We start from the raw sequence: 22,842 nt of genomic DNA, 5'->3' as shown, positions 1-22,842 counted from the left end.
GTCTTGCTGTTGTTGATAGAGAAAATGCTTCTGCACTGTTTTTATTGATTGATCGATTGATTGATGTTACATGTTTAGTTGTTCGTATTAAACCAGTTAGATGCTTTCATAAAGTAAAACCTTGTCAGAGAGAGAGGAATGCTAGCTGGTTGATTTTCATGCAAATACGTGACTGTGAATTGCATAATGTGATGAAATGGGGTGTAAATAAAGCAATGAACTTCCCCTTTCAAGATCTTTGAAAAACATATTACAGAGTTTACTGACAAGTTAAGCTGGGAGCAGTCCTGAGGTAAGTAAAGACGATATTAGCTTTTCATTTAATTTTTCTACTTGAAGATTAGAAAAGCTATGAGGAAACTCCCTTATGAGGCTGTATTACAAAATGGACTGTGTGTGTGTGTTTGTGAGAGAGAGAGAAAGTGAAAGAAAGAGAGAGGGAGGTCGCTTCCAGGGCAGTTGCGGTGTATACGACTGATGTGATGTGCTTTCCACACCAATCATTCGTGAACTAACATAAATATACAAGTTAAAGTAATGGTGTAACTGCTGCTCTGTATCTCTGCTAAACTGAAATTCTCTCATTTTGATTGGTTTAAGAAACAAAAGCGTGGACACCAACAACACCACTACAGAAAATCAGACCGAGATGGAGCCTGCCCGTGTGGTGCTGTGGAGCAGCTCATGTGTCTGCCTTTCTTTGACCATACTGGTCATCTTTTGTGTGTGTTGTTTGGTATGTAGCAATCGTTTTATATTTGTCGTTGTGGAAACTATTTAAAGGTTTACTGCAAAAGACCAACACAGCCTCAAAATGCCCCAAAATCAAGACATGGAATTGAAATATTAATCATCAAAATTGTGATGAGTGATTACTTCAGTGTGCAGAAAGAGTAGAACTGTGTCTTTGTGAATCCAGAGAAAGCATATGACAGAATGACAAAGCACAAACTGGCTTTGAAAGCACTGGTGCAGGACAGGTATGAGGACAGTGTGGCTGGTGGTGGTGAGGTGGGGCGAGGATTTCATTGGGGATCGCCTCTTAACTCCTTTTTTAATTACAATGGTGATGGACAGGCTGACAGATGAGGTCAGGCAGAAGTTTCCATGGGCTGTGCTGTTGGCAGGTGAGCAGGTGGAAGAGATCCTGGAGAGACGAAAAAGGTCAACAGACGCAAGACGGAAAAAATGTGTGTGAATTAATAATAATAATAATAATAATAACGGATTGCATTTATATAGCAGTTTTCCAGGCACCCAAAGCGCTTTTCAATGCCACTATTCATTCACTCTCACATTCACACACTGATGCAGGCAAACCACAGTTGTAGCCACAGCTGCCCTGGGGCAGGCTGACAGAAGCGAGGCTGCCATATCGCGCCCCTCTGGCCATCACCAGTAGGCGGTAGGGTAAAATGTCTTGCCCAAGGACACAATGACAGGGACAGAGAGAGCTGGGGGATTGAACCAGCAACCTTCCAGTTACAGATGAGCTTCCCAACCACCTGAACCATACACAATTAGAGGAGGGGGGGTTGAAGACGGGTGTGACAACAAAGGTGTAAGGGTCAGAGATAGATGAGTTTAAATAACTGGGGTCAACAAACAGCAGACGGTGCAAAGGAGAACTGAAAAACAGAGCGTAGGCAGGGTGGAGCAGGTGAAGATAAGATGTGTGACAGAAGGATAGCAGTGAGAGCTTCTCTTATATCCTGTGGTATAAAATGTGGCCTTTTCTTTTATACGTGCATCATGTTTTTATCTCTGTTTTCCATCTTCCAATCTCTCAGTGTAAGAAAGGAGATACGGGGCTAATAGTGGAAACAGCAAATTTATCATCAGCTCAAAATAAAATCCATGTTACATATTTCTAACTTTGTACTCTCAGAACAGTAAAGCTATATTCTCAGGTCTTCAGCCAGTTTCCCTGCACGTAACTGTACTAAAGTGTATGAAATGCAAAATTACTTTACACACCTTTTATTTAAGAGGCATTATTATTATTAGTGTGAATGCTTGAAAAGCATTCACAGTATTGTTCTTCTAATCTTTATTCTATTTTATTAGTGTGAATGCTTGAAAAGCATTCACAGTATTGTTCTTCTAATCTTTATTAGTGTGAATGCTTGAAAAGCATTCACAGTATTGTTCTTCTAATCTTTATTCTATTTTATTCTATTTTATTATTATGGATTCCGTACGTTTTTTGTAATCTATCTCCTTCAAAACCGTTCAACTTAGAAAAACCATTCAAACACCATTAGATTCCTATTCTTTTGGACATGACTGCTTCTATTTTTCTCATTTTTAACATTTATATTTTTAATTTTATTCAACTTTTTTCAACAAAAATTTCCCATGTATTTCAATGGGGAGACCCTTCAAATTCTCATTCAACTTCCTCCTCTTTAAACTGTATCTACTTCCACATACATTGACATAGAGCCACCATTCAAACTTTAAAACGAAGACAAGACATTCAACTATTCAACTTGTATTTATCTTTTCAATATCTATTATACTTTTTCTTCAGTTCCAGTTTAAGTTTCATGATGTTTTTTCACCCGTTTCAGAGTTTATAATGGGTGTGTATGGGACGGAATGTTGGGGCTAGAGTGAGGCAGCTCAACTGCTAGAGTGAGAGGAGCAAAAAAATTAATCTTAAAATCTTTTTTAAAACTGCTGCTGTGTCTGCAGCGTTTGCTCTACAGGTATGATTTTACCCTCAAAACGTAGCCATCGCTGTCCTCTTTCATCCAATGTGTTTACTATTGTACTAGGTGTTATGGTTCTTTCATAAATGTCACCAATGCACAGCCTCCTCCCTCCAACTCTTCCATAGACTCTAATGTTAAAATGGCTCAGAAGGTTCGTTTGAAAATCAGAAGAGCATGGTGTCTTTCCACTGTCACCACGTCCATATAATAAGCTCCACAGGCATGAAAACTGAGAATTAGGTAGACTAGACATTGCTGTCGCTCACGGTGAAAGAATTTCGTCAATACGACTTTTACTTTTCATTTGGGAACGATTTGTTTCGGCCTGACTTTTCTGTTCATTTTAAGCAGCAAAAGTGAGGCGCATGTCTGTGTACGTGTGTATGGAGCCATTGGGTGCGGTCACTATAGCAACCAGGCTCACACCTGCCTGCTTAACGAGCTCTGCCTGCCACTGTACCAAGATTCATCTTAAGCACTTCTCTTTGAACTGCTGCTGTGTCCACAGTGTTACAGCCATCATTTTACCCTCAAATTGTCGCCATTATTGTTCTCTTTCCAACACCGTATCTTTCAAAGCTCAGGCATTTAAACTTTTTAAACTGTGTGGATCAAAGTGGAGGGATCACATTTGAGTCATTCAGTGATTCAAAGAATATGACCTTTTAATATTCATTCAGATGTTTTCTGACTCTAAATGTTCTTTTCTCATTTCTTAGGGTTTTCTAATTTACATTTAAAACATTTTCAGTTTTTTTCCAACTCCTTCTTCTGTGTAACCTTCAGCTTTTAGCAGTTCAGCACCTTTGTTTTCATGTTAAATTCGTTGTTTTTTTTTTTTTTTTTTAATCTCATTCAATATTTTTAACTCAAAATTCAGCAATTAATTCATTTCAGTGCATACATTCAGATTCAAGCATTCACACTGCAGTTTCTTCAGAAAATGCACTTTCTAGTTAGTGTGAATGCTTGAAAAGCATTCACAGTATTGTTATTCGAATCTTTATTATTATATATTCCGTACGTTTTTTGGCATCTAACTCCTTCAAAACCGTTCAACTTAGAAAAACCATTCAAACACCGTTAGATTCCTATTCTTTTGGACATGACTGCTTCTATTTTTCATATTTTTAACATTTATATTTTTAATTTTATTCAACTTTATTCAACAAAAATTTCCCATGTATTTCAATGGGGAGACCCTTCAAATTCTCATTCAACTTACTCATTTTTAAACTCTTACTACTTCCACATACATTGACATAGAGCCACCATTCAAACTTTAAAACGAAGACAAGACATTCAACTATTCAACTTGTATTTATCTTTTCAATATCTATTATACTTTTTCTTCAGTTCCAGTTTAAGTTTCATGATGTTTTTTCACCCGTTTCAGAGTTTATAATGGGTGTGTATGGGACGGAATGTTGGGGCTAGAGTGAGGCAGCTCAACTGCTAGAGTGAGAGGAGCAAAAAAATTAATCTTAAAATCTTTTTTAAAACTGCTGCTGTGTCCACAGCGTTTGCTCTACAGGTATGATTTTACCCTCAAAACGTAGCCATGGCTGTCCTCTTTCATCCAATGTGTTTACTATTGTACTAGGTGTTATGGTTCTTTCATAAATGTCACCAATGCACAGCCTCCTCCCTCCAACTCTTCCATAGACTCTAATGTTAAAATGGCTCAGAAGGTTCGTTTGAAAATCAGAAGAGCATGGTGTCTTTACACTGTCACCACGTCCATATAATAAACTCCACAGGCATGAAAACTGAGAATTAGGTAGACTAGACATGGCTGTCGCTCACGGTGAAAGAATTTTGTCAATACGACATGTACTTTTCATTTGGGAAGAATTTGTTTGGGCCTGACTTTTCTGTTCATTTTAAGCAGCAAAAGTGAGGTGCATGTCTGTGTACGTGTGTATGGAGCCCTTGGGTGCAGTCACTATAGCAACCAGGCTCACACCTGCCTGCTTAACGAGCTCTCTCTCTCACTCTGCCAAGATTCATCTTAAACACTTCTCTTTCAACTGCTGCTGTGTCCACAGTGTTAAAGCCATCATTTTACCCTCAAAACGTCGCCATCGTTGTTCTCTTTCCAACACCGTGTCTTTCAAAGCTCAGACTTTTAAATTTTTTAAACTGTGTGGATCCAAGCAGAGGGATCACATTTTAGTCATTCAGTGATTCAAAGAATATGAACTTTTAATATTCATTCAGATGTTTTCTGACTCTAAATGTTCTTTTCTCATTTCTTAGGGTTTTCTAATTTACATTTAAAACATTTTCAGTTTTTTTCCAACTTCTTCTTCTGTGTAACCTTCACCTTTTAGCAGTTCAGCACTTTTGTTTTCAGGTTAAATTCGGTTTTTTTTTATCTCATTCAAAATTTTTAACTTAAATTCTGTAATTAATTCATTTCAGTGCATACATTCAGATTCAAGCATTCACACTGCAGTTTCTTCAGAAAATGCACTTTCTAGTTATATTTAGTGTGAATGCTTGAAAAGCATTCACAGTATTGTTATTCGAATCTTTATTATTATTATTATTATATTTTATTCTGTATTCCGTACGTTTTTTGTAATCCTATAACTTCAAAACCGTTCAACTTAGAAAAACCATTCAAACACCGTTAGATTCCTATTCTTTTGGACAACACTGCTTCTATTTTTCATATTTTTAACATTTATATTTCTAATTTTATTCAACTTTATTCAACAAAAATTTATAATGTATTTCAATGGGGAGACCCTTCAAATCCTCATTCAACTTACTCATTTTTAAACTCTTACTACTTCCACATACATTGACATAGAGCCACCATTCAAACTTTAAAACGAAGACAAGACATTCAACTATTCAACTTGTATTTATCTTTTCAATATCTATTATACTTTTTCTTCAGTTCCAGTTTAAGTTTCATGATGTTTTTTCACCCGTTTCAGAGTTTATAATGGGTGTGTATGGGACGGAATGTTGGGGCTAGAGTGAGGCAGCTCAACTGCTAGAGTGAGAGGAGCAAAAAAATTAATCTTAAAATATTTTTTAAAACTGCTGCTGTGTCCACAGCGTTTGCTCTACAGGTATGATTTTACCCTCAAAACGTAGCCATCGCTGTCCTCTTTCATCCAATGTGTTTACTATTGTACTAGGTGTTATGGTTCTTTCATAAATGTCACCAATGCACAGCCTCCTCCCTCCAACTCTTCCATAGACTCTAATGTTAAAATGGCTCAGAAGGTTCGTTTGAAAATCAGAAGAGCATGGTGTCTTTCCACTGTCACCACGTCCATATAATAAGCTCCACAGGCATGAAAACTGAGAATTAGGTAGACTAGACATTGCTGTCGCTCACGGTGAAAGAATTTTGTCAATACGACTTTTACTTTTCATTTGGGAGCGATTTGTTTCGGCCTGACTTTTCTGTTCATTTTAAGCAGCAAAAGTGAGGCGCATGTCTGTGTACGTGTGTATGGAGCCATTGGGTGCGGTCACTATAGCAACCAGGCTCACACCTGCCTGCTTAACGAGCTCTGCCTGCCACTGTACCAAGATTCATCTTAAGCACTTCTCTTTCAACTGCTGCTGTGTCCACAGTGTTACAGCCATCATTTTACCCTCAAATTGTCGCCATTATTGTTCTCTTTCCAACACCGTATCTTTCAAAGCTCAGGCATTTAAACTTTTTAAACTGTGTGGATCAAAGTGGAGGGATCACATTTGAGTCATTCAGTGATTCAAAGAATATGACCTTTTAATATTCATTCAGATGTTTTCTGACTCTAAATGTTCTTTTCTCATTTCTTAGGGTTTTCTAATTTACATTTAAAACATTTTCAGTTTTTTTCCAACTCCTTCTTCTGTGTAACCTTCAGCTTTTAGCAGTTCAGCACCTTTGTTTTCAGGTTAAATTCGTTTTTTTTTTTGTTTTTTTTTTAATCTCATTCAATATTTTTAACTCAAAATTCAGCAATTAATTCATTTCAGTGCATACATTCAGATTCAAGCATTCACACTGCAGTTTCTTCAGAAAATGCACTTTCTAGTTTATTATTATTATCTATTCCGTACGTTTTTTGAAAGCCTACTCCTTCAAAACCGTTCAACTTAGAAAAACCATTCAAACACCGTTAGATTCCTATTCTTTTGGACAACATTGCTTCTATTTTTTCTCATTTTTAACATTTATATTTTTAATTTTATTCAACTTTTTTCAACAAAAATTTATAATGTATTTCAATGGGGAGACCCTTCAAATTCTCATTCAACTTCCTCCTCTTTAAACTGTATCTACTTCCACATACATTGACATAGAGCCACCATTCAAACTTTAAAACGAAGACAAGACATTCAACTATTCAACTTGTATTTATCTTTTCAATATCTATTATACTTTTTCTTCAGTTCCAGTTTAAGTTTCATGATGTTTTTTCACCCGTTTCAAAGTTTATAATGGGTGTGTATGGGACGGAATGTTGGGGCTAGAGTGAGACAGCTCAACTGCTAGAGTGAGAGGAGCAAAAAAATTAATCTTAAAATATTTTTTAAAACTGCTGCGGTGTCCGCAGCGTTTGCTCTACAGGTATGATTTTACCCTCAAAACGTAGCCATCGCTGTCCTCTTTCATCCAATGTGTTTACTATTGTCCTAGGTGTTATGGTTCTTTCGTAAATGTCACCAATGCACAGCCTCCTCCCTCCAACTCTTCCATAGACTCTAATGTTAAAATGGCTCAGAAGGTTCGTTTGAAAATCAGAAGAGCATGGTGTCTTTCCACTGTCACCACGTCCATATAATAAACTCCACAGGCATGAAAACTGAGAATTCAGTAGACTAGACATTGCTGTCACTCACGGTGAAAGAATTTTGTCAATACGACTTTTACTTTTCATTTGGGAACGATTTGTTTCGGCCTGACTTTTCTGTTCATTTTAAGCAGCAAAAGTGAGGCGCATGTCTGTGTACGTGTGTATGGAGCCATTGGGTGCGGTCACTATAGCAACCAGGCTCACACCTGCCTGCGTAACGAGCTCTGCCTGCCACTGTACCAAGATTCATCTTAAGCACTTCTCTTTCAACTGCTGCTGTGTCCACAGTGTTACAGCCATCATTTTACCCTCAAATTGTCGCCATTATTGTTCTCTTTCCAACACCGTATCTTTCAAAGCTCAGGCATTTAAACTTTTTAAACTGTGTGGATCAAAGTGGAAGGATCACATTTGAGTCATTCAGTGATTCAAAGAATATGACCTTTTAATATTCATTCAGATGTTTTCTGACTCTAAATGTTCTTTTCTCATTTCTTAGGGTTTTCTAATTTACATTTAAAACATTTTCAGTTTTTTTCCAACTCCTTCTTCTGTGTAACCTTCAGCTTTTAGCAGTTCAGCACCTTTGTTTTCAGGTTAAATTCGGTTTTTTTTTTGGTTTTTTTTAATCTCATTCAATATTTTTAACTCAAAATTCAGCAATTAATTCATTTCAGTGCATACATTCAGATTCAAGCATTCACACTGCAGTTTCTTCAGAAAATGCACTTTCTAGTTCTATTTTATTCTATTTTATTATTATGGATTCCGTACGTTTTTTGTAATCTATCTCCTTCAAAACCGTTCAACTTAGAAAAACCATTCAAACACCATTAGATTCCTATTCTTTTGGACATGACTGCTTCTATTTTTCTCATTTTTAACATTTATATTTTTAATTTTATTCAACTTTTTTCAACAAAAATTTCCCATGTATTTCAATGGGGAGACCCTTCAAATTCTCATTCAACTTCCTCCTCTTTAAACTGTATCTACTTCCACATACATTGACATAGAGCCACCATTCAAACTTTAAAACGAAGACAAGACATTCAACTATTCAACTTGTATTTATCTTTTCAATATCTATTATACTTTTTCTTCAGTTCCAGTTTAAGTTTCATGATGTTTTTTCACCCGTTTCAGAGTTTATAATGGGTGTGTATGGGACGGAATGTTGGGGCTAGAGTGAGGCAGCTCAACTGCTAGAGTGAGAGGAGCAAAAAAATTAATCTTAAAATCTTTTTTAAAACTGCTGCTGTGTCTGCAGCGTTTGCTCTACAGGTATGATTTTACCCTCAAAACGTAGCCATCGCTGTCCTCTTTCATCCAATGTGTTTACTATTGTACTAGGTGTTATGGTTCTTTCATAAATGTCACCAATGCACAGCCTCCTCCCTCCAACTCTTCCATAGACTCTAATGTTAAAATGGCTCAGAAGGTTCGTTTGAAAATCAGAAGAGCATGGTGTCTTTCCACTGTCACCACGTCCATATAATAAGCTCCACAGGCATGAAAACTGAGAATTAGGTAGACTAGACATTGCTGTCGCTCACGGTGAAAGAATTTCGTCAATACGACTTTTACTTTTCATTTGGGAACGATTTGTTTCGGCCTGACTTTTCTGTTCATTTTAAGCAGCAAAAGTGAGGCGCATGTCTGTGTACGTGTGTATGGAGCCATTGGGTGCGGTCACTATAGCAACCAGGCTCACACCTGCCTGCTTAACGAGCTCTGCCTGCCACTGTACCAAGATTCATCTTAAGCACTTCTCTTTGAACTGCTGCTGTGTCCACAGTGTTACAGCCATCATTTTACCCTCAAATTGTCGCCATTATTGTTCTCTTTCCAACACCGTATCTTTCAAAGCTCAGGCATTTAAACTTTTTAAACTGTGTGGATCAAAGTGGAGGGATCACATTTGAGTCATTCAGTGATTCAAAGAATATGACCTTTTAATATTCATTCAGATGTTTTCTGACTCTAAATGTTCTTTTCTCATTTCTTAGGGTTTTCTAATTTACATTTAAAACATTTTCAGTTTTTTTCCAACTCCTTCTTCTGTGTAACCTTCAGCTTTTAGCAGTTCAGCACCTTTGTTTTCATGTTAAATTCGTTGTTTTTTTTTTTTTTTTTTAATCTCATTCAATATTTTTAACTCAAAATTCAGCAATTAATTCATTTCAGTGCATACATTCAGATTCAAGCATTCACACTGCAGTTTCTTCAGAAAATGCACTTTCTAGTTATTAGTGTGAATGCTTGAAAAGCATTCACAGTATTGTTATTCGAATCTTTATTATTATATATTCCGTACGTTTTTTGGCATCTAACTCCTTCAAAACCGTTCAACTTAGAAAAACCATTCAAACACCGTTAGATTCCTATTCTTTTGGACATGACTGCTTCTATTTTTCATATTTTTAACATTTATATTTTTAATTTTATTCAACTTTATTCAACAAAAATTTCCCATGTATTTCAATGGGGAGACCCTTCAAATTCTCATTCAACTTACTCATTTTTAAACTCTTACTACTTCCACATACATTGACATAGAGCCACCATTCAAACTTTAAAACGAAGACAAGACATTCAACTATTCAACTTGTATTTATCTTTTCAATATCTATTATACTTTTTCTTCAGTTCCAGTTTAAGTTTCATGATGTTTTTTCACCCGTTTCAGAGTTTATAATGGGTGTGTATGGGACGGAATGTTGGGGCTAGAGTGAGGCAGCTCAACTGCTAGAGTGAGAGGAGCAAAAAAATTAATCTTAAAATCTTTTTTAAAACTGCTGCTGTGTCCGCAGCGTTTGCTCTACAGGTATGATTTTACCCTCAAAACGTAGCCATCGCTGTCCTCTTTCATCCAATGTGTTTACTATTGTCCTAGGTGTTATGGTTCTTTCGTAAATGTCACCAATGCACAGCCTCCTCCCTCCAACTCTTCCATAGACTCTAATGTTAAAATGGCTCAGAAGGTTCGTTTGAAAATCAGAAGAGCATGGTGTCTTTCCACTGTCACCACGTCCATATAATAAACTCCACAGGCATGAAAACTGAGAATTCAGTAGACTAGACATTGCTGTCACTCACGGTGAAAGAATTTTGTCAATACGACCTATACTTTTCATTTGGGAACGATTTGTTTCGGCCTGACTTTTCTGTTCATTTTAAGCAGCAAAAGTGAGGCGCATGTCTGTGTATGTGTGTATGGAGCCATTGGGTGCGGTCACTATAGCAACCAGGCTCACACCTGCCTGCTTAACGAGCTCTGCCTGCCACTGTACCAAGATTCATCTTAAGCACTTCTCTTTCAACTGCTGCTGTGTCCACAGTGTTACAGCCATCATTTTACCCTCAAATTGTCGCCATTATTGTTCTCTTTCCAACACCGTATCTTTCAAAGCTCAGGCATTTAAACTTTTTAAACTGTGTGGATCAAAGTGGAGGGATCACATTTGAGTCATTCAGTGATTCAAAGAATATGACCTTTTAATATTCATTCAGATGTTTTCTGACTCTAAATGTTCTTTTCTCATTTCTTAGGGTTTTCTAATTTACATTTAAAACATTTTCAGTTTTTTTCCAACACCTTCTTCTGTGTAACCTTCACCTTTTAGCAGTTCAGCACTTTTGTTTTCAGGTTAAATTCGGTTTTTTTTTAATCTCATTCAAAATTTTTAACTTCTGTAATTAATTCATTTCAGTGCATACATTCAGATTCAAGCATTCACACTGCAGTTTCTTCAGAAAATGCACTTTCTAGTATTTTATTAGTGTGAATGCTTGAAAAGCATTCACAGTATTGTTATTCGAATCTTTATTATTATTATTATTATTATATTTTATCTATTCCGTACGTTTTTTGTAATCCTACTCCTTCAAAACCGTTCAACTTAGAAAAACCATTCAAACACCGTTAGATTCCTATTCTTTTGGACAACACTGCTTCTAAATTTCATATTTTTAACATTTATATTTTTAATTTTATTCAACTTTATTCAACAAAAATTTATAATGTATTCCAATGGGGAGACCCTTCAAATCCTCATTCAACTTACTCATTTTTAAACTCTTACTACTTTCACATACATTGACATAGAGCCACCATTCAAACTTTAAAACGAAGACAAGACATTCAACTATTCAACTTGTATTTATCTTTTCAATATCTATTATACTTTTTCTTCAGTTCCAGTTTAAGTTTCATGATGTTTTTTCACCCGTTTCAGAGTTTATAATGGGTGTGTATGGGACGGAATGTTGGGGCTAGAGTGAGGCAGCTCAACTGCTAGAGTGAGAGGAGCAAAAAAATTAATCATAAAATCTTTTTTAAAACTGCTGCTGTGTCCGCAGCGTTTGCTCTACAGGTATGATTTTACCCTCAAAACGTAGCCATGGCTGTCCTCTTTCATCCAATGTGTTTACTATTGTCCTAGGTGTTACGGTTCTTTCATAAATGTCACCAATGCACAGCCTCCTCCCTCCAACTCTTCCATAGACTCTAATGTTAAAACGGCTCAGAAGGTTGGTTTGAAAATCAGAAGAGCATGGTGTTTTTACACTGTCACCACGTCCATATAATAAACTCCACAGGCATGAAAACTGAGAATTAGGTAGAGTGGACATTGCTGCCGCTCACGGTGAAAGAATTTCGTCAATACGACCTATACTTTTCATTTGGGAGCGATTTGTTTCGGCCTAACTTTTCTGTTCATTTTAAGCAGCAAAAGTGAGGCGCATGTCTGTGTACGTGTGTATGGAGCCATTGGGTGCAGTCACTATAGCAACCAGGCTCACACCTGCCTGCTTAACGAGCTCTGCCTGCCACTGTGCCAAGATTCATCTTAAGCACTTCTCTTTCAACTGCTGCTGTGTCCACAGTGTTACAGCCATCATTTTACCCTCAAATTGTCGCCATTATTGTTCTCTTTCCAACACCGTGTCTTTCAAAGCTCAGGCATTTAAACTTTTTAAACTGTGTGGATCAAAGTGGAGGGATCACATTTGAGTCATTCAGTGATTCAAAGAATATGACCTTTTAATATTCATTCAGATGTTTTCTGACTCTAAATGTTCTTTTCTCATTTCTTAGGGTTTTCTAATTTACATTTAAAACATTTTCAGTTTTTTTCCAACTCCTTCTTCTGTGTAACCTTCAGCTTTTAGCAGTTCAGCACCTTTGTTTTCAGGTTAAATTCGGGTTTTTTTTGTTTTTTTTTAATCTCATTCAATATTTTTAACTCAAAATTCAGCAATTAATTCATTTCAGTGCATACATTCAGATTCAAGCATTCACACTGCAGTTTCTTCAGAAAATGCACTTTCTAGTTATTATGGATTCCGTACGTTTTTTGTAATCTATCTCCTTCAAAACCGTTCAACTTAGAAAAACCATTCAAACACCATTAGATTCCTATTCTTTTGGACATGACTGCTTCTATTTTTCTCATTTTTAACATTTATATTTTTAATTTTATTCAACTTTTTTCAACAAAAATTTCCCATGTATTTCAATGGGGAGACCCTTCAAATTCTCATTCAACTTCCTCCTCTTTAAACTGTATCTACTTCCACATACATTGACATAGAGCCACCATTCAAACTTTAAAACGAAGACAAGACATTCAACTATTCAACTTGTATTTATCTTTTCAATATCTATTATACTTTTTCTTCAGTTCCAGTTTAAGTTTCATGATGTTTTTTCACCCGTTTCAGAGTTTATAATGGGTGTGTATGGGACGGAATGTTGGGGCTAGAGTGAGGCAGCTCAACTGCTAGAGTGAGAGGAGCAAAAAAATTAATCTTAAAATCTTTTTTAAAACTGCTGCTGTGTCTGCAGCGTTTGCTCTACAGGTATGATTTTACCCTCAAAACGTAGCCATCGCTGTCCTCTTTCATCCAATGTGTTTACTATTGTCCTAGGTGTTATGGTTCTTTCATAAATGTCACCAATGCACAGCCTCCTCCCTCCAACTCTTCCATAGACTCTAATGTTAAAATGGCTCAGAAGGTTCGTTTGAAAATCAGAAGAGCATGGTGTCTTTCCACTGTCACCACGTCCATATAATAAGCTCCACAGGCATGAAAACTGAGAATTAGGTAGACTAGACATTGCTGTCGCTCACGGTGAAAGAATTTCGTCAATACGACTTTTACTTTTCATTTGGGAACGATTTGTTTCGGCCTGACTTTTCTGTTCATTTTAAGCAGCAAAAGTGAGGCGCATGTCTGTGTACGTGTGTATGGAGCCATTGGGTGCGGTCACTATAGCAACCAGGCTCACACCTGCCTGCTTAACGAGCTCTGCCTGCCACTGTACCAAGATTCATCTTAAGCACTTCTCTTTGAACTGCTGCTGTGTCCACAGTGTTACAGCCATCATTTTACCCTCAAATTGTCGCCATTATTGTTCTCTTTCCAACACCGTATCTTTCAAAGCTCAGGCATTTAAACTTTTTAAACTGTGTGGATCAAAGTGGAGGGATCACATTTGAGTCATTCAGTGATTCAAAGAATATGACCTTTTAATATTCATTCAGATGTTTTCTGACTCTAAATGTTCTTTTCTCATTTCTTAGGGTTTTCTAATTTACATTTAAAACATTTTCAGTTTTTTTCCAACTCCTTCTTCTGTGTAACCTTCAGCTTTTAGCAGTTCAGCACCTTTGTTTTCATGTTAAATTCGTTGTTTTTTTTTTTTTTTTTTAATCTCATTCAATATTTTTAACTCAAAATTCAGCAATTAATTCATTTCAGTGCATACATTCAGATTCAAGCATTCACACTGCAGTTTCTTCAGAAAATGCACTTTCTAGTTATTATTTACTTTTGTTTTCTTAGATTTTTTTAACTGTGTTTTTCATGTTGTCAGTGACACCCTAAACTTGATCTTATCCTGAATAAAGTACCAACAAAGACAGAAACAAGACTTCATCACCACATCCCTGAAACATTTTACTTAAGTTTCATTATGTCTTTTTAGAGACTCGGTTTAAGACAGACTGTTATGTTTATTACCACATCAATGTAACTTTCATTCACTTTTCCTGTAGGTGCAAAGGAATAAAACTCCTATTATCTATTACACAAACCTCCTCATTGCCACAGTTATCCAGATTTGCACTATGATGATGATGGTGTCAAAGCCTGATGACAGGAAAATCTCCAACACTTCTTCTCTTGTTTTCTACTGTGCTGTGATGGCTAATCTTTACTTCAAGGTGTGCATTGCCCTGGAAAGGTATCTATCTGTCTGGGCATTGGATTTCAATGTGCAGCATCTTTATGGTCATAAATATTGTGTATTGTGATAATCTGTACAGCTGCTTGTCTTGTATTGCAGGTATTTGTTCATCGCCTGCCCACTGTTGGACTGCATCAGGCAAACTAAGGGTTCTGTGCTGCTCTGTGTTCTGGTCTGGGCTCTTTGTATTGTCAGTATTCCTCCTGCCACAGTCTTACAACAATATTTCCGTTTAATTTGTTTCACCCTCCTGCCGGGTCTTCCGTTCATCTACTGTTTAATTGGGATCCTACAAGCGCTGCCTGCTGCCACCGCAGTACCCACTGAGGAAAAAAGAAGAATTGCAGGAACTTTAGTTCTGCTGTTGCTTAACTACTTTCTGATCGTACTTCCCACCACCATTTTTTATATTTTAATCGTCTCACTTCATTATCACTTTGATACTGATATCCCAGATATCGTTTTGACTTTGTCTCTGCTCAGTCCTTTTGTAGACTTGACTCTGTTTTGTTTCATGCGGAAAGGGCCCATCGACAAGCTGCTGGCATGTCTGTGCTGCTGCAGTATGGACAGCCCTGCAGCTGACGTAGCATCAGATCATCAGAGTGGCTGATGGGTGCAGAGATGTGGGTTTACTTCAGCAGAGACAAGTGGAGAAAAAAAGGAGAAGCAGAATTGCAGAAAAGAAAGAGAATTTAGTTTCCCACATATTTCTCATGTTTGTATGTATTTATATGTCCTGATTATAATTATGGCATTTCCTCTTTCATAGAAAGTTTTATAATACAAACTAGAGAGTAAGCAGGAAAATGTAAATAAGCCATCAATTCAAAGCTTTTTGTGCATTATTTTTATGGAAGTTTTTATTTTTTAGACATTAATAAAATTAAGGTATGTTGTTGCTCCAGTGTGCCTTTTTGTTCTTTTTGAGTGTTTTTTTTTTTCTTTAGTGAAACTCTTGTTGATGTTAAAAATATACAATCATCTTCTAATTCTGTCATGAGATGACGGTGAAGCTGGCCATAAATACTGTCCGTTGATTGCCATGAATTAACTCCAGGTGAGCTGCCCAGGTGAGAGGAGGGCAGACAATCATCCCCACAGGACGCACACACAGCTGCTCACACGGACCATGACAAATTGTCTGTACTAACACTAAAGGAAGACATGAAAAACATCAATTCTGAGACAACTTCAGATTGTTTTAGCATTAAGAGGTTTTTATCCAGAGGTAAAGGAAAGTGTAAACACTGACTGTCTTTAGGTCTGATGTCATTAGCCGTGTGGGCCCAAACTCTGCTGCAGGTGATGGCAATTCTGGCTCTTTTTAGAGAACCAGCTCCTAAATATGCTTTTATTTATTCACTCCACATAAAATTAAAAAAATAAATTATAAAATACAAAAACCAACTACCTACAATTCTATTTTTAACTATTTAAAAAAAATTAAGCTTTCTCCTTTTAAACAAATTTAAAGTGAAACAACACAAACCACAACACAATAAAATATAAATTAATACGCAAAACAAGGAGATTTTTTCCTGCTTGGAATTGCATACATAGGATTCAGTGCATGAATAAACTTTCTGATTCCTTTATCATCCACAACTAAAAATAGTTGGAAATCAAGTGCAATCATTTTTGCCAGGTCTTTATAAATTGAGTTCTTGCTGGGGTCACAGGCTTCTGCAAAAACTGTCTAATACAGCTCTGGGTTGGTTTATGTGGTTGTGGTGGTCTACTGCATGATGTTGTAGATACAGCAGCAGCAACAGTTGCAGTAGACACATTGGCATCTTCATTAATATCACACTCAACTGACTGTCTTTTATCTTCCCATTGCCCTGATGAGTGGACATCATTTTGTTTCTTTTCTTGGTGTCACTTATTTTCATTACTAGGCCTTTCTAATGTGACGATGTTGTCTCTTGTTGTTGCCCTCCCTCCTGCTCTGTTCTTGTGCATGAAGCGAAAAAAAGTGAGAGAGAGAGAGAGAGGGAGCTAAAGAAAAAAAGAAACACGATCCTGACAAGGAGCTGACACCTGTCATTCACGTCAATGATCTGGCTCCAAGAGCCGTTTCGTTTGCGACCGACACATCACTAGCAGGTCCATAAGTCAAACGATCACTGTAGGATCACTGAGAGTTACAAACTGTCTAAATTCTTCTATCTGTAATAAAATGATCAGTGTGGCTGCTCTACCAGGTGTAACAATTAAGTTTAACATCCAGGCATCCATGAAAATGGAATTTATGACATTTAAGCGAGTTAGAAGTTAGCAGGAAGTTAACTTCCATCTAAATATAATATGGCATGTCCTGACTGAGGGATTTTTGAAACAAATTAAAACGTACAGCTCTGCTCACATCCAACATACATAAAGACAGAAAACTAAACAGCAGTGACCTTTGTAGGGTTACTGAAGTTTGGCTAGCTGCTATATAATGATGCGCTAGGTGATCGCTAGCGACACAGCTATGTTAGCATAATATAAACAGTGAAGCTGGAGGATGAACGCTAACTTTTTTCCCCCCGACAAAAGTTAACGTGAGGGTTCCCGATGGTTAGGGACAAATACAATCGCATGGCAGGATGCTGTAAACGGACCAAACTTCAGTCAGGAGAACAACTGAGATAATCCATCCACAATACGAGGTTAGACATTAATATACTGGTGCATGGGCTGGGCTGTAGTTATATCGCAAGCTTTTAAAAACTGAGCTTGAAAATGAATAGCAGTAATAAAAACTGAGAGAGGCCCACAGTGATCACTGACTGTTTTTAGGGGCTTTTTGAGATTAACATGTTAAAAACACAAAAGTCTTATTAAACACAGGGTAGTTTGGGCCAGGAAGCAGGATTTATCAGGTCATCACTTAAAGACCGGATAGAGATTAATACAAGAAAAGGGAAACAAATGATCAACATTAATACAAAGCTGGCAGTTTAATCTGTAAATGTATGTATAAGTAAAAAATAAAATACAATGTTTTAATTAAGATTTTTGTTTGTTAGTTTCTGGTTCTAACTAATATAAAAACAGAAAAGCTGCTAAAGCTGGAAAGACAGAGCAGAACACAACCACTGAGGCACAATCGCAACAGGGCTGGGCTTAAACCATTGAGAATGAGGGAGAGGCCACAAAGGAACTGAGACAAGCCAATAATAAGGGACAGGAAAAACACAGAGAGCTAAATAACACAGAGAAACATATTCATACAGTTTCAAAAATGTTAAAATGCTCACATGGATAAACAATCTTCCTGCGGTGTGTATGTGTGCTTGAGTGTGTGAGTGAGAGAGTATGTGAGAGTGTATGTTTCTTTGTCACTGAACTTAATGCGAAATAATGCAATAATGCTCACCAGGAGCGAGAGGCGGATGGATCCAGGAGGACCGAGCCATCCGCAAGCGTACTGGAGACCAAAGACAACTTATCTCAGCGACATCTGCACTTACAGCTAATGAGTCCCAGAGGTGAAAGGCAGCTGACCTCTCCAGGGTTCAGGACTTCAGGTGCCAAAGAACTGCGCCATACAGACAGAGTTAATAGATACACGTAGACATTGAGGGCTAGCAGGAGGGACCATGCGCTTACCTGCTGCTCTCTGGCAGGTAGCTCCATGCCCTCCTGGGTTTTAAATGCACCTTAGAACACACAATGAGCGGGTGGAGGGAGGTTTGGAGTCTTCTCTCACCCCCATTCTCTACGACCTGCTGGAGCGGGGGGGCTAGTAGGAGGAGTTGGCCGTCCGACTGCGGTCTGGAGTGTGGGGCCTCCCTGCTGCTGCGGAGTCGGGGCGGTCTGCCTCCCCCCACCGCAAGGAAAAGGGTAATACCACCTGGGTCTGGGTGCAGTTCCCCCTCCAGGGGCAAGGGTACCTAGACCCGGTTTGTAAAGTACGCTTGGGGAGTGTGATCGTGTGTACAGCGTCTCTTTATGTCTGTCTCCACGTTGGTTGAGTGTGGAGTAAGTGCATATGAGAGCATGAGGGTGGGAATGGATGTTTGTGTCTGTGTGTGCCTGTATGTCTGTGTCTATATGTCAGGTTGGGTATCAGGCGCCACCTCTCTGGGGACATCTTAGGCCCTCCAAGGTTTGGAGGCCTATCTCCCCCTACCACCATTTCCCCTGCCAGTGGCGGACTCCCTCAGACATCGGTGCGTTGGTGGTTCTTTGTGTCCGGGGATGGGCGTCCGGGTACACACCGGCTCACTCCTTGGCAAGGCAAGGCAAGTTTATTTGTATAGCACAATTCAACAACAAGGTGATTCAAAGTGCTTTACAGAGACATTAGAAACAAGAACAAATAAAAAGCATGATTTAAAATTGATTAAAACAAGCAAATAAACTAACTAACTAATTAACAAACAAACAAACAAACAAACAAACAAACAAACAAAACAGTATATAAAATCAAAACAGATAAAATCAGAACAGTAGATAAAATCAGTAGTTAAATGTAAGTTTTGAAATTTAAGCTTAAGCGGCCGCTTATCGGGGCCTGGAGCCTGGGGCTCGCTCGGGCCACTTCGGAGGTGGGGTGCCCCCGGCCTCTCGGCCTGGGGCTCGGTCACTCAGGCACAGCTGGCTGCCGGCGGAGCTCACGGGCGCGTCACTGCAACTCCCCCTGGCTTCTGCTCCGCGGCTGCTGAGTGAGCCCTTATCTGGGACTCTCCTCAGCTCTTACTGGGACAGTGGCGCAGCTGCCCCTCTGTTGGTCTTCCTTGGTCTCTTGTGTTCTGGGGGCCTCCAGAGGCCTCCAGAGTTGAGATCAAAACTCCAGACATCCAGATGTCTGGAGTTTTGATCTCCTCCATACCTGCTTCATACCCTGGAGGACGGGGCTGTGCCCCCCCCACACCCTCTAGCAGATCATTACATGAAGGAACCTTTAAAAAAAACAAAACAAGCACGTCCATGCTCACAGGTGTACACACGGGTGATCACACCCACAAACTACACCCTTTTTGGCTTCTACCTCAAAGCACACTGTGTTCTGTTGATCTTATGTGCTGCACAATAATGTTTAATATTTAGTATTTACTATCATATTCCCATATATCATTGTGATGTTGTTTACTCTATTACTCTTGTTCTCTTCTGCTTGTTTTCTTTTTTCTTTCTCAGCAGGTGATCCAGGTGATTGATATATGCATTTTTTTTCTTTTTTTTTCTGCTCATTCTGTTGGTTTTTGTCTTTTGCCCTTCTCCCCGTCCCTCTTCTCAGCTGTTTCTCTTTCCCTCTTTCTTTCTCCCCTTCTTTCCCCCAGTCCAGTCTGTCCCGTATTCAGTAAGTGAAAATAAAATAAACAATAAAAGGTGAATCAAATGGACCATTACAGCAAGGCTGGGATGGTCAATTTGGTAAAGTAAATCCATTGGGCATCTTTCTTTGCCTTTAGACAACAATTCTGATGCAAAAGAGCCAAACGGGACAGGCCAAAAAAATAAAAAATAATAATAATAATTCATAATGACGTTAGCCGGTCCTACTGCCCGGCATCAAAAGTGTTGTGATGGATTATACTTTCATCTGTCTTTGCCCAACATATTGCTGCATGTTTGTATTTATTGCTGTTTGCTAAAAATAAAAAACTGGATGTTAAAAGAAAAAAAAAGAGTTAATAGATTTCTCACTGATACGGTGAAGTTAGAGGCTGCATGAAGTGAGCGACAACCTGTTAAAAAAACAATAATGACTATGTGCTATGTGTGAACTGGGTGTAGGATGTGATTGTCACTGCAACTTCCCCTTTGAAGACAAACTTGTCATATTGCAGATTTTCTGTCTGCAGTCTCTCTCTTATTGTTAAATCATGAACACTGACTGTAACTGACACGTGTGAGGCCTGCAGTTCTGTAGATGCTGTTCTGGATCCTTTTGTGACCTCCTGGATGAGTCCTTGATCCACTCTTGCAGTAACAGTAAGTCAGTCATTCATTGGAAGGTTCACCACTAAGTTTTCTCCATTTGTGAAAAAAATATCTCTTATAATGGTTTACCAGAGTCCCAAAACCTTAGAAATGTCAATGGACCAACTCAGGGGTGTCCAACTCCGGGCCTCAAGGGCCAGCGTCCTCCAGGTTTTAGATCAAAGTTCATTACCCGCCCCAACCAGACTGAGGCCACAGCAGTATAACAAAGGGAGGATTCAGGGTCACCTGATCCAGACCTAAATACATGCTTTATCAAAATGCTCCAGTGCGGAGAAGTCAGTGTGCGAGAAATATGCTCTCTCTTTGTAACCCTGTCAGTACTCTTGATGTGGCATTTTGGTTCAGTTGAAGGCTTTTCCTGCTAAAAATAAATTACAGTAGTCCAGCTTAGAAGTAATAAATGCATGAACCAGTTTTTCAGCGTCACTCTGAGACACGATCTTTGTCATTTTTGAGATATTGGAAGACAGCAGTCCTAAAAATCATAGAAATATGATATTTGACCAGATGCTTACTCTGGGTGTCATTACTGTGGCTTCCCGTAACACTGTGAGGAATATTGAAGTGGTTTTTTTTGACCAGGGTATGTCCTGGTCGAAAGGATATGTAGGACTGAGTACAAAAACTGAATTCAGAAGAAAAAATGTGAAATCATCCAGGTCTCGAAGTTAAAATAAAAACTATTTTATTGTTAGTTCTACCGACTTTTCTCTTAAACCTTTCTAACCTATAATTTAATGTGAGCATAATGGTGAAATGATCTTTTTCTGCCACTAGTTTTTTTTATCTTCTCAAGAAAATTTGGTCAAACATTTTCCAGCAACTCGACCACAAAAGAGTCCGTCAGAGATGCAGTCCACCCTGATAATGACGTGGATCAACACCTGTGTCTGCCTTCCTTTGACTATCCTGATCATCTGTTGTGTATGTTGCATGGTATGTAAAAAAATTTACATTTATGTGCTTGTGTATCCATCAGCCTGAGATCTGAATATTTATTAAATTATTTAAAAAATAGAGCTGCTGTTCAACTAACGGAACAGGGGAAGTGTAAAAAAGTGATTGTTAAAATTAGATTGTTAGTTTCACATAAATTTAAAGGTCTGACATAAAAAGTTATTCCAGTTATAGTCTTACTTCCTCTAATTGTAAAAGTATCTTGTTTATTAATACTTGCAGTTAGAGGGTGAGGGAAAGCAGCGAGAGGTAACGAGAGCGTAGAGAGATAAAGACAAGATATAAACTGTGTGAGGAAAAAAAGGTACTGACATGCCACAGTGACATAAATAACACGAGGAGTTACTGATGGGTCGGTCGCGAACGAAATGGCTCTTAGAGCCGGCTCTTTGCCGTGGTTTTTTTTTTTTTTTTTCTTTCTTTCTCTCACCCTCTCTCTCTCTCTCTCTCTCGCACTTTTTCCCCGCTTCACTCAGCACGCGAGCCTTGTGCTTTACACTGGGCAGAGGGGGGAGGGGCGGTAGTTACACAGTAGCACAGGAACAGAGCAGGAGGGAGAGAAAGAGCCAGGGACAACAAGGTCACATTACAAAGGTATAGTAATCATCCACAACTATTTTCAGTTGCAGATGATAAAGGATTCAGAAAGTTTATTCATGCAGGTCCATATGACAGAGAATATGCATCTTTTTTTTTGTTTTCATATTTTAATTTATTTGTGTTGTTTCACTTTAAATTTGTAAAAGGAAAAAGCTGAAAATTTAAATAGTTAAAAGTTGAAATGTGACTACACTCAAAAAAATGAAACGTTGACTTTAATTAAAATTATTTTGTCAACAGGTTCCACGAAATTGAATTATGTTAGTTTAAAGCAAAAATCTTTAGTTCATCTAATTTAAAAAAACTACTTAAGATTAACAAGACATATTTAAGACTAACTAAATCAAGTTATGTTGTATGAACAAAGATGATATATTTTCAGGTTAGATAGTTTAGATTAGTTACTTCAACACATTTCTTATTCGTGGCAGTAAAATGTTAAATTTAAGTTAGATTAATTCAAATATTATATTTTCAGCCACCTTGTGCTTTATTAATTAGTTTTACATAAATCTATTTTGTCAACAGGTTCCACACAAATGAATTAAGTACATCCAAC

The 22,842-nt window shown here is 38.0% G+C and overlaps 1 long non-coding RNA gene across 1 annotated transcript; it reads left to right on the top strand.

Moving 5' to 3' along the window:
* The first annotated feature begins 210 nt into the window (after positions 1-210).
* On the top strand, positions 211-14,729 carry LOC143421677 (uncharacterized). Its single transcript, XR_013101238.1, has 3 exons — positions 211-292; positions 601-736; positions 14,593-14,729. It is a non-coding gene; the product is annotated as an uncharacterized LOC143421677 (long non-coding RNA).
* The last annotated feature ends 8,113 nt before the right edge of the window (positions 14,730-22,842 follow it).

The sequence above is a fragment of the Maylandia zebra genome, linkage group LG13 (genome assembly GCF_041146795.1).
Source record: "Maylandia zebra isolate NMK-2024a linkage group LG13, Mzebra_GT3a, whole genome shotgun sequence".
NCBI lineage: Eukaryota > Metazoa > Chordata > Actinopteri > Cichliformes > Cichlidae > Maylandia > Maylandia zebra.
This window is presented reverse-complemented; position numbering and strand designations above follow the sequence as displayed.